Below are 15,989 nucleotides of genomic sequence, written 5' to 3' on the forward strand. Positions count from 1 at the left end.
TTCCCCTAAATCAGTACTTGCTGAATCAACTCACTGGTCTGACTTGCTAAGGAAACTTCAGGAAACAGCATGAAAAGCTAAGCAATATTCCCTCTGTACAGCCTAGCAAAACCTACAAGTTCTGACACCTAGACTGAAGTGTCCTCATGCCAATGTCTTCATCTGCATGCAAATTTCTCCTACAGTCGATACAGAACTACTCAATACAGCTGATGGAGCAAGGAGCTATTCAGCTGTTCAGAATACACTGATCTATCTGCCTTGAGGTGGTCTGAACAGCTTGCTGTGCAGCCATGAACAGGGTTCAGCCTGCCAACCATCTGTGCTCAGTGACAACTGGGGTGGACTGAGGTATCAACAACTTCCACGTGAGATTTCAGCCAGAACAGGCTTTTTAGGATACCTGCTGCTTCTTGGAGCAGGAGGCCAGGGAGAAAGCTCCTCAGTGCCTAAACTGGCACTCAGTGCCTGCATTTATGTAACTAAATCCCACATTAATTCTCTGCTGAGTATAAGGAGAGCTTAGACATCTGGTTCACATGGAGACACCTACACATGGAAAACCAAATTTAGGTGCCTTAATCTGCTGGCTGAATCCACCCGTTTACTTGGAGATTTCCTCAGCTGGCAGCTGCATTAGCATTATGCTTAAGAGGCTTCAGTGGACATTTTTCTCATTTCCATTTCTAATCCACTCCTGAGAACATTTATACTTTTGGCCTCTCCAATACACTTGCAGCAATTTACAACTGTAACTCTAGAGAAAACATACTGTCTTTTGTTTATTTTAAATTTACTGCCTGGAAATTTCACTCAGGACATCTAAATCTTATGCTATAAGAAATACAGAATTCACTTTTTCTATTACAACAGGTTTTTTGACCACTATCCCTTCACAGTCTTTTGCCAGATTAAACCATTCAAGTGTATTCAAACACTTTTTTTTTTTTTTTTTTTTTTTTTTTTAAAGGAAGCAATTCCAATCAGTTCATTGCTTTTCTCTGTACCTTTCTTGGTGCTTTGGGGAGAATTCCACACAATATTCAAGATGGGCAAGCATTTTTTTATTTTACAAATCTTCCCATCTTGTTCTATATTCTGGTTTTAATGTACTGAACATCCTTTTTGCCTTTTTACCTGCTCCAAAGCACAGAATTGATGCCTTCAATAGATGAGCCACAAGAGCTCCATGGATTCTTTCCTGAGTGCTCCTAATAAATTTAAGGGTATGTGGGATGACCTTGTTCTACAGGCTTTTCCTTGGTGGTGGACAACAGTCTCTCCTATTCAGACATCTGCTTTTGCAAAGCTATTTAGAATATAATCCCTTTGAGATCTCCACCCACTGTCAAATTTGATATATATTGCCCAAGATTTTAGAAGTACTTGAGAAGAGACTGCAGAACAGATAAACCCATACACATATTCTGAGTTGTCATTTGACCTTATTTCCTTGGGAATGCAGGCAAAAAAAAAGACCACACGTCAAGTGGTCTTCAGCAAAAGTTAACAACAGGAAGGAAGAGGTTTGAGAGCAACCAGACAAATGTCCTGTTTCTTCAAACACTCCAAATAAACTCTCCAGCACTTGCAAGGGCTTTTCTATGCCACTCAAAACCAGAATCACTTAGAAACTCTACTAGGGGATGTGCAGACTGACTTCAGTCATAGACAGCCTGCAGGCAAACAATTGTAACAGGAAACCACTGAAACAAATGCAAGTCCTCCCAGTTATTGAAAGAATACTTGGAGTTTCCTCCAAGCTTCTCTATCAGCTGCTCAACAAGCACTACACATCAGCTGAACACGTTTGTTCTGAACAATTTGGGTTTGGAAAAACAATACACATTAATTCTGTTTGGTTTTGGGAACGTTCGCCTCCTTTTTCACAAAGTAGATGGGTCAATCTAAGAAAAAAGACAGGATTTAAAGAATATCTTTTGTAGCTGACCTTTTCTCTTGTGTAATTTCTGTGTCTAAGACATGTCAACAACAGAAATGAAATTTCAGTGCTTGAGCACCTATGGAACCCAAATTTTGACCCCAACCCACATTGACACAGGATTACTTTGGGTTACGGCTTCTTGCCAGGATTTTTAAGAGTTCTTGCCTCTTGCTGTGAGCACATAGGAAGTGGGTCAATTAGTTAACACTGAGGAGTTATCACAGATCTTATTAAGCAATTGGGCTGGACAGATTATCATTATCAGGAATTTTGAGAAGTAAAACACATCTCAAGCACCTTACAGTAAATGACACAAAAAAGATATAGGTTTATTAATTCTGTTAATAAAATGATAATCCAAGCACCAGGGAAATTCTTATCAATAAGAATTAAAAGAGATTAAATAGCTAGAATTACAAGGTGGGCAACAACTGGCCAAATTAGGAGTTCCAGGAAATTGGTTCTGCAGAAAACTGATATCATATATGCTGAGGTTGCTTTTACCTAAAAGAGCTTAACACACACTTGCAGTCCTTGGGCTAAATTATTATGAGAGATCAAAGGTGCATGTTAGCAATTATGAAGCAGGAATTATGAAAAGCTGTCTGATGGGGGGGCTGACTGTGTGGCTATCTCATTTAACTGCACCTTGCTTTCATCCTGATCCCTGCTACCTCCTTGCCATCCACCTACTAACCCCTCCACAGGCTGTAACTCCCTTTTCTCTCACTGCAGCTTCTGATTATGGATTGCCTTTTTGCCCTCTGTACTCTAATGCTGCAGCTACAGCTCTTTGACAGGTTCTAGGTTCTGCTCTATTTTTGTTATTATAAAGCACCTTGCCATAATCTCTGGATATTGGGGGCAATATCCACCAAAGAATGGGCTTGGATGTGTCAACCCAGTTTAATTTCCACTTCAATAAAATAAAATCTGCCATCTTCAGAGTGTCACTCATGAGCTCATGTTCTGTAAGCTGGGTATTTATAAAATAAGCTGCCAGTCCCGACTATGCCGTGCAAATCTGACATTAAGTTTGTTCTTAAACCTCACCAGGGTTTACAAACCCTAAATGCCTTCCAGTTTCACCCCTTTGCCTGGGGAAATGACACCTGCCAAGTCGGTCCCGCACGAAGATGGATCTGTGGTGTGGTGGGTTTAGCAAGCCAGTGGTTTGACCCTTTGCTCTGGATATCAAAGATCTGAGGTTTCAGCATGACTCCCCACCTGTGAGGATGTAAATCTTGTCACTGTGGAAGCACATTAACTGCCAGTCTCAGGTTATTTCAGTGTAGTTGTGGTAGATTTTCCTCTGCTATCTCCCTCTTCCAGCTGAAGAAAGCACCCCCTCAGACTCCACACAGCAACTCAAACTATAGATGAGGGATCCATGGCTGGTCAGCCCAGACATCCTTCATCATCCTGACTTACACACCTTTTTTCTCCCTTCAAAGCCCTGGACAAGTACAGGGACTGGAGTATCTCTTTTATGAGGGAAGACTGCAGAAGCACTGTTTAGTCTAAAACATGAGAGAAGGGATCTCATGAATACATACAAGTATCTCAGAGGTGGGTGCCAAGAGGATGGTGCTGGACTCTTTTCAGTGGTGCCCAGCAACAGGACAAGGAGCAATGGCCATAAACTAAAACACAAGAAGTTTCACTTCAAGATGAGTAAGACCTTCTTTACATTGAGGGTGGCAGAGCACGGAACAGCTGCCCAGGGAGGTCACGGAGTCTCCCCTCACTGGATCCAAACCCACCTGGACACATTCCTGTGACACCTGCTCCATGTGAACCTGCCTTGGCAGGGTTGGGCTGGATGGGACCCAAACAATTCTGTGACTCTGTACTTCCATGGGGCCATTTAAGGCCGAAAAGTCCGAAACAAATACCTCGAGGGGCTAGAAAAGGCTTTAATCAAAAAAAGAGAGCTGCCAGAGCTGCCAGACACCGCGCAAACCCGGTGGGATGAGCAGAGACATGCACAGCAAATCTGGGGGAGGAGAGCAGTGAAAGCCGCACACCCACAGCCCTGCACTCCTCAGTCCCCTCACAGCTCGGCAAAAGGGACGCAGGGCACACCCCCACAGCCCCTCGGCTCTACCCTCAGGGCTCGCCATGTTCTCCGGCTGCCCCAGCCCCGCCTGTCATGGCGGCGGAGGAGGAGGAAGAGGAGGAGAATGGGGAGGAGAAGGAGGAGGAGGCAGCGGTCACATGGCGCCAGCGCCGCCACAGCGGGCGCGGGGCGGGCGAAGGGGCGATGCCACCGCCGCGGTGAGTGCGGGGCTGTGCGGGACACGGGCCGCGGCGGCGGCGTGAGGGGAGGCGGCCCCGGCGGGGGAACCGGCGCCGGGGTGAGGGGCAGCCTGGGGGTGCGGGTCGGGGTCAGCGGCGGTATCGAGCTCTCTGTGCACGGCGGTGCTCGGTCGTGGATTGGACTCGATGATCTCAGAGGTCTTTTCCAACCGAATTGATTGTGTGATTCTGTTTTCCCGCCTGCCCTGAGGCAGCGGTCCCTGAGCCCCAGAGGCTGGTCCGGTGCGGGGCTGCCCCGGTTCGGGTCTCGGGTGAGGTGACAGCGGGAGGCTGCCCCGGCCGGGTCCCCGCCTGACACGGCCCCTTACTGGGGGCTCCTGGTTTAACCTGACCCCGGGGGGAGACCGAGGAGCTGCAGCGGGGTGTGCTACACAGGATGGGAGATAACGTAATTACTGTTCCTTATAGTCTTTAAATGCATGTGAAGGAGCAGCAGCAGCCCGCCTGCAGGTAGATTGAAACTCTGCAAATCTGACCCGAAATGTGAGGATCCGTACGTGTTGGTGTTGCTGGCGCTGCTCCGTTCATTGATTCGTTTGTAGGGCGAGGTCAGGCATTGCTTTTTGGAGCGCTGTGTGACCCCGTGAAGTATTAAAGCTTTCTTTCCTTTATGACTGGGAAATTTATTTTAAAACCGTTTCTTCCCCCTTCCCCCCTCCCGCTCCGCCCCCGTCCTCCGTTCCCCCCTTGTTCCTCAGTATATACTTATATGCAACACTGAGACTTCTCTCTTCCTTTTAGCAAATATGTGTTATTTTTCGTGGCTAATCTCTAGATCTCTAGTTCTTCTAGTCAGTTCATTATTGCCATGTGATATTTTTCTTTCTTGTGTGTGTGTGTTAAAGCCTATAAGGAAAGCTGCAGTAGAGCATGCTGAAGCAAATGGACTGTCTCAAAGTTACTTGCAAGGCAGAATAAAGGGTCCCTTGCTTGCAAGAAAACAGATGGATTTGAATAAGCCACTAAAAGTCCTGTGCTGCTGGCAGTGGGGGGCTTGGCAGGTCAGAATTCCCTGCTGTAATGTAGTGCTGGAAGCAAACATTGTGTTTAGAATCCACCTTTCCAGACAGCTGTTTCACCTTTGTTCACTTTGTCACAGGTGTCAGCCTTAAAACTGCTGTTGAAAGTAATTAGAACACTGATGCTTTCTATTACAGCATCTCTGCCAAGCTGTATCCTGAGTTGTTTTTAATATCTGTTTCAGGGTAGCTGCAGGAGACCCTACAGACTTTAATTATGTAATTAAAGTGCAGCCCTTACTCTTCCAAAGAAAAAAAATAATATCTCATGCCATGGCTTTGTGGCTATTCTGTAACAGTGTTTTCTTCATTTGGTCCGGGGTATTTGGAGCATTGCTTTCTGTTCAAAGGGAGGGTGAAATCTCTCAGTGCCAGCACAGTAATTGTGCAGGTGGGCAGGGTTGCTAGCACTCTGTTAACATGCTTTGTTTTTCCCTGGAAAATATATTTCAATGTAAGATCAAATCCCTTCTCTCTTAAAAAGGGTAGTCTGGTAGTCTGTAAGTTACATTAAGTATTCTTGCATGCTTTATGAGCTAGGATCTGCTTTTTTTTTTTTTTCCCTTTTATATGGATGTCATCTTAAAAGGAAACTATTCTTGGGTATCTCTGAATAGCTTAAGCTGATCCAAATGCAGGCTATGCCCAGGAAAGGATGGTATGCAGGCTATGCCCAGCCTCTTCCTGCCAGTATGTTTCTGCCATGCTACCCCATAGAGAACATCTAAATATGTGAAACAGTCCAGCTGGGATTCCTAGGCCTCATTTTAGAACAGCGTAAATGTCCAGGTGGTTCCAGATAAGAGGCTTTTGATTAACAAGCAATTGGCCTCCCCTGGTAGAACTGTCTCTGAAGAACTGCATGCCTTCTGCATAAGCTTTTCCTCATCTCTGGGTAAGATAAGCTCCTGCAGAGTTTTAGGAGCTCTTGTGCAGCAGGGAAGGAAAGAAATAAGAGTGCAGCTCTAATGAGCCTTCGTCTCCCAGCCTCAGATGAGGATGCCAGCAGGGGAAGTGGCATTTGTTCTGCTGGAAGACAGTCTGACTGCAGATTTCAGGGCCTGTGGCCTGGCTTCTACTATCTAATCACATTCTCAGAGGATGCAAATCAATACTGCAGGAGTAGCACTGGATAGAGTTCATGAAAAGTTTCTGTGTGACTGTAGTTTATGAGAATGGGTGAGTCTGATAATTTTCATAGTGATGTAAAATAACAGTAGGTGTGATTGAAGCATTTCAGGTGGCAGAAAGGCTGGAAACAGCAGGGCAAGGGGAATAAAGATAAATTATTGATATTTTCAAAATTTATCTACAGAAAATAGGCTTCCTCACAATAAGTGATGGAAAACTCAAGTTTTTACTGGTAGGTATAAGGCGTGCCTGTGGTGTGGGGTCACGTGGATGAGGTTAGAAGTGTCTGAGCAGATAGTAAAAGTGGGGATTTGGCATCTTCCAGTGAGAAAGAGCAGGGTGCTGTGGGGGTGAAAAGAACAGAGGCAGGATGGTTCTTTGGTGACATTCCTTGACAGTCCTGTAGAACAGTTGCAGTCAGAGCAGCCAGCAGGCTGAGTTTGGCAGTGTGGCAGCTGTGTGTTGATAACATGAAGCAGAGAAGTAAAGGGAGACTTCCACTGAAAGGAAAAAGTAAAACTTCCAAGATTACAATCATTCCTTTCCGTGACTGCTGTTTGTCAGCTTCCTAAAAAGTTGCATCTGCCTGGTAGATGATACTGCAGCTAAAGGTATCCCCAAAATCAAGCAATTTCCTTTGGTACCATTCATTTTGGAGAGATACTACTTGCTGTTGCAGAGTAAAAGTATGTTCTTCTATTTCAAGTGCAGAAATGAATTTGATTTTCCCTTCTCAAAAATTATTACAGAGGTGAAGTCTGTTTGAATACCTGTTAGAGTGTGGGAGGCAGATAAACTGTCTTCTTATCTAAGGTTTCTTTTCAAAACATATAGTGGTTTATGGAGATGGAAGCATCTGCTGTTGCAGCTACTGTGTTAATGTATAAAGTAGTGTCAGTGGTAAGGTCTCGGCTGCTCAAGCAGGGTTTTGCAGCAAGAGTAAAAGCATTTGTTCAGCTCTCTTGGTGTAAGAGATTTGTATGCACCACATCCTTCAGCCACGTTCCAGCGTGTTTCTCATGTGAGTCAGCATTGTGTAAGAATTAGTGTAAATGTTCTGTTTGAAAACTCTGTAAAAACGAGAAATACACTGTAGCAGAAAAGGTGGAAAATTAGGAGGCTGATTGTACTGTTTCATTCAAAAATTGACTTCAAGCATACTAAATTTCTGATATTTTCATGTAGGAACTTCTGAGTTTATTCCCTGAGATGTGAAAATATGCTAAATCTGTAGATTAAATAACTGATGGTGTTACTGAAATGTAGAGCATGGATTAAAGTGCCTGTAAACATGTGTTTTATGTGTTGCATCTCAGCCCTTTCTTGTGCAGTCTGGCTTGGCAGCCTGATCCTTTGCATGTTTGAAGCTGGAACGCAGTGCTCAGGGGTGAATCAGCTTTTTCACTGCTGACACGGATTAGAGACCCCTGATGCAGGATTTGCTGCTCTGTGCTTTGGAGGGGGAGCAAGAAGAAGTTGTGCAGGCCAGGGAGGAGTCCAGACCTGCTACCCCACAGTGCTCACAGGTCTTTGATGTCTTTGTGGCTCGAAGTTCAGCTGGGAGCAGGTGAGCTCTTGTGGTTTTCTGTCTCATGGCAGTAGTGGCATTGCAAGTTCTGCATTTCTGAGACTGAAGTTGGCTGTGACTGACAAGTTCTACCTTACCAGCTTTGCTACAGAGACTGTTCAGATTCCTGCTCCAGCCTCTCTTGCCATGGAGCAGGACAAAAGTAACTCCTCTTGCTGCTTGACAGGGAAGGAATTATGTGCATGAGTGGCTGCTTGGGGGGTAACTGCCTACCTGCAATAACTTTTTGTCATTTCCAAAACTTCAGCTACAGAGACACTGTGCCATTTAAGAAGTCAGATTTTAAATTGACTAAGACTAAACTAATAAACTTGCAGAGGCATGCTGGAAGGAAGGTACCTCAGTGAAGGGTTGCTATGTGCCAGACTGATTTAAGCAAATACTTAATGAATGTTAGAGGCATGTTCGTGGAGGTCTTTTTAGTTTGTGTAAAACCGTCCAAATGTTGCTTGGCTAAATGACACAAGATTTTCTTGTGCAGACAAGAATTAGATTGGATGCTTTAAACCTTGGAGGTGGCTTTAATTAAAACACAGATACTTTTCCAGGAAGCACAAACTATCTTGTTTGGATTCAAAAGCCCTTATGAATCAATCTTTGTAGGTATTTTGACTATTTTGCCAGTTCTTAAAGCATAACATCAAGAACAGAGGATGCCACTGTCTCTATTGATACATCTCATATTTGTTATTGAATATGTTTTCTAGAAGTATTTCCTTTAGTTTTCCATTTCCTGGAATACCTTAATTTTGTCAGTTACCATGAATCTCTTACCTCTGGTGTCAGCAGCTGTCAAGACTCATCACCTCTGAACCAGGAGATGGCCAAGTTCTGGATTGCACATTAACCTTCTGTGCAAGAAGAGTGTTGGGAGGCATGGCTCCTCCTGAAGTGGGAAAATGTATTTTTGATCTGCTATTCATTTTCTTGCAACATCCAGGATTTCAACATCAAAATCCTGAGTATTTTTTCCCGTTAGAAACATTGGCAATAGATAAGTAGAAGAAAAGTGACCAAGAGGGGATGGAAAAGGAGTGGTCCACAACTCTTTCCTCAAAGGGATTTCTTGTGAGAAGGAAAGACTGAGTCTGTAAGATCACAGAGAAGGAATGAAAGACTAAGAACATTAATTTTTGGCGTAACTTGTAGAAGTTTGCTGTCCTTACAGGCAATGTACAGTCTGTTTTTGCTAGTGACTTGTTTTAATCCAACAATTAAGGTATTTTCCTTAACGCATGAGGAGAGAGCTGAGACACTGAGTTGCTGAGAATCTCATCAAAATCTGCAGCAGAGCAAACTCTTCAACCAGAGTGTTTCTTGGCTTGGTCTGGTACCTGTCCTGGTGCAGTCAGTGAGTTGAAGAGATAACACAATGTAGGTCTATATCCTTAGGATTCCTCTCTTTTATTAATGTCTAGAGACATTTGTGAGGAGATAAGAGGTAGAGAGAAACCTATGTGCAGAAAATACTTTAAACTTCTGATGAGAAAATGAATCCAAAGCAAGAAGATTGTAGGGTCTTGGTTTATCTCAGAATTTCTTACTGGGGAAAAATGGAAGTTTCAAATGGCATGGAAATGTGGACTCTGTGCTAAAGCTTGGAGTGAAAAACTCCAAGTGATGTTTGTTTCTGGACATGAGAAATGCAGATGAACATTAAGTTCAGATCATGCTTTTAGTATTTTTTCACTTCTGCTTTATTTAACAATGGCCATTCCCATGGAAAAACACAGGACATGGTACATTGAGGGAATCACTAAGTGCTATCCTTAACAGCATTGAGAAATGTAACAGGGTTAAGAACTGAGCAGTTTAGCATGAGTTAAATATTTTCCTATTAGAGGCAATCTAGGGATTTAAACTGTAACTTGTTTTAACCTCACGTCTAATTCTGGGGCTACTTTTCATCTACTGTTTATATTTTTGTTTTTGTTTGGCTTTTGTTGTTTGGGTTTTTTACACAAATAAATCCTTATGCTTATATCAATTACTCAGGCTCCATAAACATGTTTGATTCTGGTCTGACTGAACCATGACTGAACCAAGTATTTATATGTAAATTTCTGCCTATTGAAAAGGAAAACCATGCAGAAAGAGAAATGAAGTAGACTTGTATGATTTGTGGGGAAGAGGCATGGAAGTCCAGGAATTCTGTAATGTGAGGCTGCAGGATAAGGTGCAATGTAACAATTCTCATTAAGGCAGTTTCCAACTCTCTAGTACGAATAGGAACATAATTGCAGCCATTTTACATTTTATACGTGTTCAGGTAGAGTCTTTGGAAGTTCCCAGTGTGAGTTGGCAGATGTCTTTTGTATATTTTTTTGTATCCAGCTGTTGATATCAGTCTGAGTTCTGCACAAGTGGATGGTAGATGTCTTCTGGGAGCTACTGCAGAACCTGTGTTATGTGCAGTTGCCATGGTCAGTAGTCACAGGTTTAAAAAGACTGGTCAACCCCACTTTTTACTACTGTCCCACTCAAAAGTCCTTCAGTGAGGTCTGTCTTTTTGACAGATTTGCTGCCAGTTTTTTTTTGTCGGGAGGGTTGCACAAACAAGGCCTGAATATTTTTTGGTAATTTTTTTTTAGGAATTAGAAAATGTGTTTTCACTTTCCTAGTAAAAGACTGGAAAAAAAGCCCAAAAGCACTTTTAATGAAAATTTCTGAAAATGAACAGAAAACATACCTAGAAAATTCCTGTCAAAAATGTAGGAATATTTTGAAGTTCCTAGTGATTTGGAAAATGAGAACTAAGGGAATTTTTATACAACTTAGTGATCATTTTCTCTAGCATTACTGTGGTCTAGTCATGATGAAGAATGTTACTGATTGATTATGTGAATGGCAGGAAGATGACCATGTATATATTGCCAAATCCATGGATTGCTATATGGATCATGCATCAGCTGAAAAAACATAATAAAAGAGATGCAAAAAATAATTACAAAGAGAAAAATACATTGATGATTTTGGGGCAGTGAATGCAGCCAAATGAGTATATGCAGCATTGGTGTCCTCAGACCCATCCAAACTGGCCTGTTTTCCTGGAGAAACCTGTGCTTGTTACCCCATTCCCAGTCAGGACTCTCAAGCAACAAAGTGTTAAGTTTCTGGCTCAGCGGTTCATTGTTCACTGGGAATGAAGACACCGCTGCTGCTGCTGCAGTCAATGTGCTCTCCCTGTGTAACCTTGCTCTGCTTTAGTGCCGACTCTTCTGGAAAAAGGTGAGGGTTCTACAGTTCAGCTCTTCCTGTAGAAGTGTCATTAATCTAATTATTTTGCACGAATGTGCGTTTTTGTTGTTGTTTTGGTAAGCTTTGCAGACACAAAATGTGAGGAACAGCTAAGCAGATTTTAAGCATTTAGAAAAGGTATTAAGCAGCTTATTTGTGTGTAGTTGACCTTGTGAGCTCTCTTACATTCTGCATTTGTGTATAGTGCTGAAGGGTTGTTAAACTAATATTTAGATGCATGGATTGTAATGTGAGAGAGATGCAATGAAGAACAACTTGTGGGGTGTTTAACCTTGCTGTTTTCTAAGCTCTGTGAAGAAGGAGAGGGCTGTATTACAAAATGCATTGCAGCTTTCTTTGGAGACCTTGTGGCTTCTTTCAGAGCTGGTTTTATGGATGAAAATAAAATCTTGCTGTTTGAATTAGAAGAAAGTATTTGTCAGCAACAAGAAAGGCTGAAGGTATTTTTAGGACTCCGGGAATGGCATGACATGTATTAGTGAGCCAGATGGCTTAAAGGAACATCCAGCCCAGCAGCCTGAGTGTTTGTCAGGGGGATAGGTAAGAATTTCTTTCTTATAACTGTGCTTTGGTGAATAAAAAGGTTTTTTTTTTGGAGGGGAATGAGGACACTGCAGCAGCATGAAACTGTGTACTGTATAGCACTTATTTAACCAGAACTGTGAGCTAGGATTTTGGTAAACTTGTATTTCTAATCCAATAGTTCTTTTTTTTTTTCTAATCAGGCTGCACTATTATGTTACTTTTCGTGATGCAATGTTGTAGCACTGGTTGTAACTAAACCTGGTGTTCTTTTCAGCTGTTTGTTAACTTGAGATCCTGACTTTAAAAAGTTTTTCTTTTCAAAACTTGTAACTGTTTTTTCCATTAAAATTGTGTCCGTAAATTAGAGCCCTTGCGAGATACTCTCACTTCATGGAGTGGAGTAATATGTGGGGAGAAAGGAATCCTTTATCAATTAGGGAAAACCCCAATATGTTTTATTGTTGACAAAGAAGTGGAAGATGTTACTGCAGAAGATATTTGAACATTTATTTAAGGACTCTTTTTTTTTTCACAGGAATTTCACATTTTTATTATAAAAAAGCCAGAGTGTTTGCATACACTCTGGAATGGCAGCCTGCTAAGAACAGCTTTTTTACTGGAGTTGAAAAATTCCTTGATAAGCAAATTTATGTTCCTAGAGGAGAAGGCATTTCAATGTATAGTTCACAGATTTGAAAATGATACTATGCAATATTTAGACATATCTGGTTAAAGCCCAAAAACTGAAATACAAATCAGTATATGAGTGACTCATTTGACACTGGAAAAACAGTGAGGGCTGAGAACATAAAGACTTAACTAGATGAATTTTTAAATTTGTCCTAAATCACTTAAAGCTTTTCAGACTTCATATATTTGGAGAATAATTTCATAGGTCTTCAACAATTCATGCAACTAATCTATGTGTCTTTCTTTATCTTTAAAATAGAATAAATATTATTGGTATTTTAAGATTATCTGTAAAGTGTTGCTCAAGATTTTGTATTCATTCCAGGAGGATTTATTTTAGGTGGTATGACATGGATTTGTATATCTGTGCTGAAATGACTAAACTGTTTGCTCTCAAAGCTTTGAAAGTTGAATTTAGAAGGGACTTGCAGAGGCTAATTAAAAATAGATCTTAATGTGTCATCTCATTAAAATGAATGGGAACAGTGGTCTTATGCAAGAGGACAGCCTGTGGTCCACAGGATATTTCTGTGAATGAGTGTTGGTGTGACTGAACATTAACATGATTTAACTTTAGTCTTTTTTAGTTATTTCTTTCTCCTACCTTGCACCTCACTAAATAGCCTGGGTCTGTTTTCTTGGTAACATCCCTGTTGGTAGCAACAGGCTGCCATTTTAGTTCTCATCCCAAAGCTGTCCCTTCTGCAGGCTGAAGGAGCCCAGCATCCTCAGTTCTCACAGGGCAAATGTTCCAGCCTGTGACCATCCTAGTGGCCTTTTACTGACCTCACTCCAGTTTCCTGATGTCTGTCTTGTACTGGCAAATCCCTCCCTGGGTGCTGTCCTCTGCCTGTGGTCACAGGGAGCTGTGGAATTGCACCCCTGGCTCAGCTGCCTGTGCTCCTGTGGGTCCATCCCTGAGCTCTCCTTGCTGCAGGGCTGTGCTCTGGCTCGGGCTTAACCAGACCTTGGCTGGTCCTTGTCTGCAGAGCTGTTCCTCAGGCTGTGCCAGCAGCCACAGAGTTTGTCTGTCCCAGGTGCAGGACTTGGCATTTGTCCCTGCTGAATGTCACCATTTAGGTTCCTGTAGGCCCAGCCTATCTTTCCATGAGTAGTTATCTGCCTGTATTCTGTCAAAAAAGGCACTTAATTCATAAAATGCAATCACCCATCCCTCTGTAAGGTCAAAAATTAATGGTGGTTTTTAATGAAAAACAAACTGGTGGGTAGATCCACTTTAGTGATAAAACAATCCTGTAGGAGGGTTTTTAAAGAAGGAGTTAATTTGGCTTGATGCTTAGATTCTGGAGCACATGAAACACTTTTCTTTGGAAATGCCTATTAGTTTTGCTCTGGCTGTATGTTCAGTGGATGTTGCTCCTAGTGATGGAGCAAAAACTGCCCGAGGTGTCCCTTTCTCATCTTGCTGGTCTATTAAGCTGTGACTTTCCCTGAAGAGAGAGATTCTAATGGAAAGGTTGCCTGGAAAAAAATAATTCTTTTGCAAGTGCAGAAGGAGTGTGAATGGCATCTCTGTTTGGGTGATGATTGTGTCTTATTGCAGTACTACTTCCTCCTAATCTGGCCTCTGTTCATTGCACTGTTAATGCTGTTGTTTGATAGTGATTCCACCAGTAAATTGGAAAGCCTGCTCATGGGTAGCTATAACATCTTGGAGGCCAAGAAATGTAGGAAGGGTTAAGGCTATTAAAAGAGCAAAGTTGCATTCATGAGTAGTGTTGGTTTATATTCTTGTGTTCTGCTGTTCCCAAAAAATAAAAAAGTAAAAATTAGAAGCATCTATAGAAAGTCATGCAGCAAAATATCCTAATACACTGTAGAAAGATGAAGTAGTTTAATGATTTCTTTTTAATTAAAAAAAAATTTTTTTTTGGTAGAATGCTCCTTAAAAATGAAGATAATATGCATCTGTTCCTTGCCTCAACATAGTTCCAAAATACATGGGTAGTCTTGCAAGGGACCTGAGTAGCATGAGTTGAGTATCTGTCTTTTCCTGTTTTTTCTTTTTTTTTTTTTGTTTTGTTTTTTTTTTTTTTTTTTTAAAGAAAAGCTGTTTTTGGAAAAACTACAAGCAGACTTTAAGGTTTTCTCAAATAATTTTTACTCCTGTTTCAAAAATCTTGAGGTTAGTCTGATCCTCTGTTTGACCTCTGACAAACATGAGTTCTGGCACAGTTATGAAATATCTACTCATACGGTGTGTTTGCTAAACTGTTGAGCTTAATCCAAGGAGATGTCAGTGCCTAAGCAGTGGCAGGTCATAGACTCTGTAGCAAATATTGCTCTTTAAGCCAAAATATTGTGGATTGTGGTTGACATTTTTTGCTTCCTTTTAAAATATCCAAGGCCAACACATTGGGCCAGTGTTACTGAGGGCTGCACAGGTTACTAACAATGAGCCCTCCTGGGCTGTGGGGTGAACACAGTTGTATCCTTGTTGGGCCAGTTATTAAATGAATGTAAATGTTCCTGGGCCTGAGGTATGAAATGAATGTCATGGTGGTGGTGTAAGGCTGCTAAAAGAAGCTGCTGTGACATGAAAAGCCTATTGCACAGTGGGTACTGCAGCTCAGGTCTGGCAGGTGGGCTCCTGGAGAGCTTTTCAGCTTAATGATTGATTGAATTTTAGAGACTTTTACTGAGTTAGTAATATTTAACCCTTATAGTTCTTAAAAAAAAAAATCAGTTATTTACTACTTGTGCAAGGAACTGAGAATTATGTACTGAAATTTGTGGAAATCAGCAGTATTTTACTCCTGGCATTTTTGGTATGTGGGTCTGCAAACTCAGTTCCAAGGCTTTGCCACAGGAAAACTGTCATGCAATAATTATATGACAGTCAAAAAAGAGCAACAAGAGAGACACTGAAAGGCTGAATATTTGGTTAGAAATTCTCAGAATACTGTTCCTTTCAGTCTTGGTGTCTTCTGAGCTGATGCTGATGGAGGCAGCTTCTAAGATATGGTTTTTTCCTCTCTTGCCCCCAATCTGGATTGTAATTTCCTGATGTAGGAGATACTGCCACCTTGGATGATTTGTGTTTGTCATGTTGAAATGTCTCTGAATGCTGAGTACACCAGAGTGAACAGCCATGAACTCCATGCATCCCTAGGGCATGGGAATGACTGCCTATAAAATACTTAAAGGTGTTATCATTTATTACTTGCTCTGGAAGCTCCTATCTTGCCAAGGGAAAGGAAATGCCTTCTGTTTATTCTGGATGTTCTTTACTACTTGAGTTTTTGGAAAGAAGAATTGTTTGAGGTTTTTTTTTTTTACTTTTGGCAGCTGTAATGCTTTTCAGAAATGAAGTGGAGATGCATGATAGACCCTCAAATCTAGTCTCTTTCCAGGAAAATTTGTGAGGAACTGTATTGTAAAACAATTCTTCTTGCTATGTTTAAATAATGGTTTTTCTTTTGTGGCATTTAGTATTTTTGTTTGAACTTGAATAAATAAATAGAAAAGGGTTTTAACTGTACTGTCCAAATAG

The 15,989-nt window shown here is 41.7% G+C and overlaps 2 protein-coding genes across 4 annotated transcripts in view; one reads left to right on the forward strand and one right to left on the reverse strand.

Annotated features, from left to right (window-relative positions):
• Positions 1-4,130, reverse strand: part of PRKAG2 (protein kinase AMP-activated non-catalytic subunit gamma 2) — a 241,939-nt gene extending 237,809 nt beyond the window's left edge. The window contains exon 1 of the mRNA XM_053963335.1: positions 3,709-4,130. The gene's annotated coding sequence lies outside the window, so the exon portion shown is untranslated. The remainder of the gene's footprint in view (positions 1-3,708) is intronic.
• Positions 4,131-4,174: 44 nt separating this feature from the next.
• Positions 4,175-15,989, forward strand: part of GALNT11 (polypeptide N-acetylgalactosaminyltransferase 11) — a 46,988-nt gene continuing 35,173 nt past the window's right edge. The window contains exon 1 of one of the 3 annotated variants that reach the window (XM_053963418.1): positions 4,175-4,222. The gene's annotated coding sequence lies outside the window, so the exon portion shown is untranslated. The other 2 variants (XM_053963426.1, XM_053963435.1) reach the window with 2 other exon arrangements.

Source organism: Vidua chalybeata, chromosome 1, assembly GCF_026979565.1.
Source record: "Vidua chalybeata isolate OUT-0048 chromosome 1, bVidCha1 merged haplotype, whole genome shotgun sequence".
NCBI lineage: Eukaryota > Metazoa > Chordata > Aves > Passeriformes > Viduidae > Vidua > Vidua chalybeata.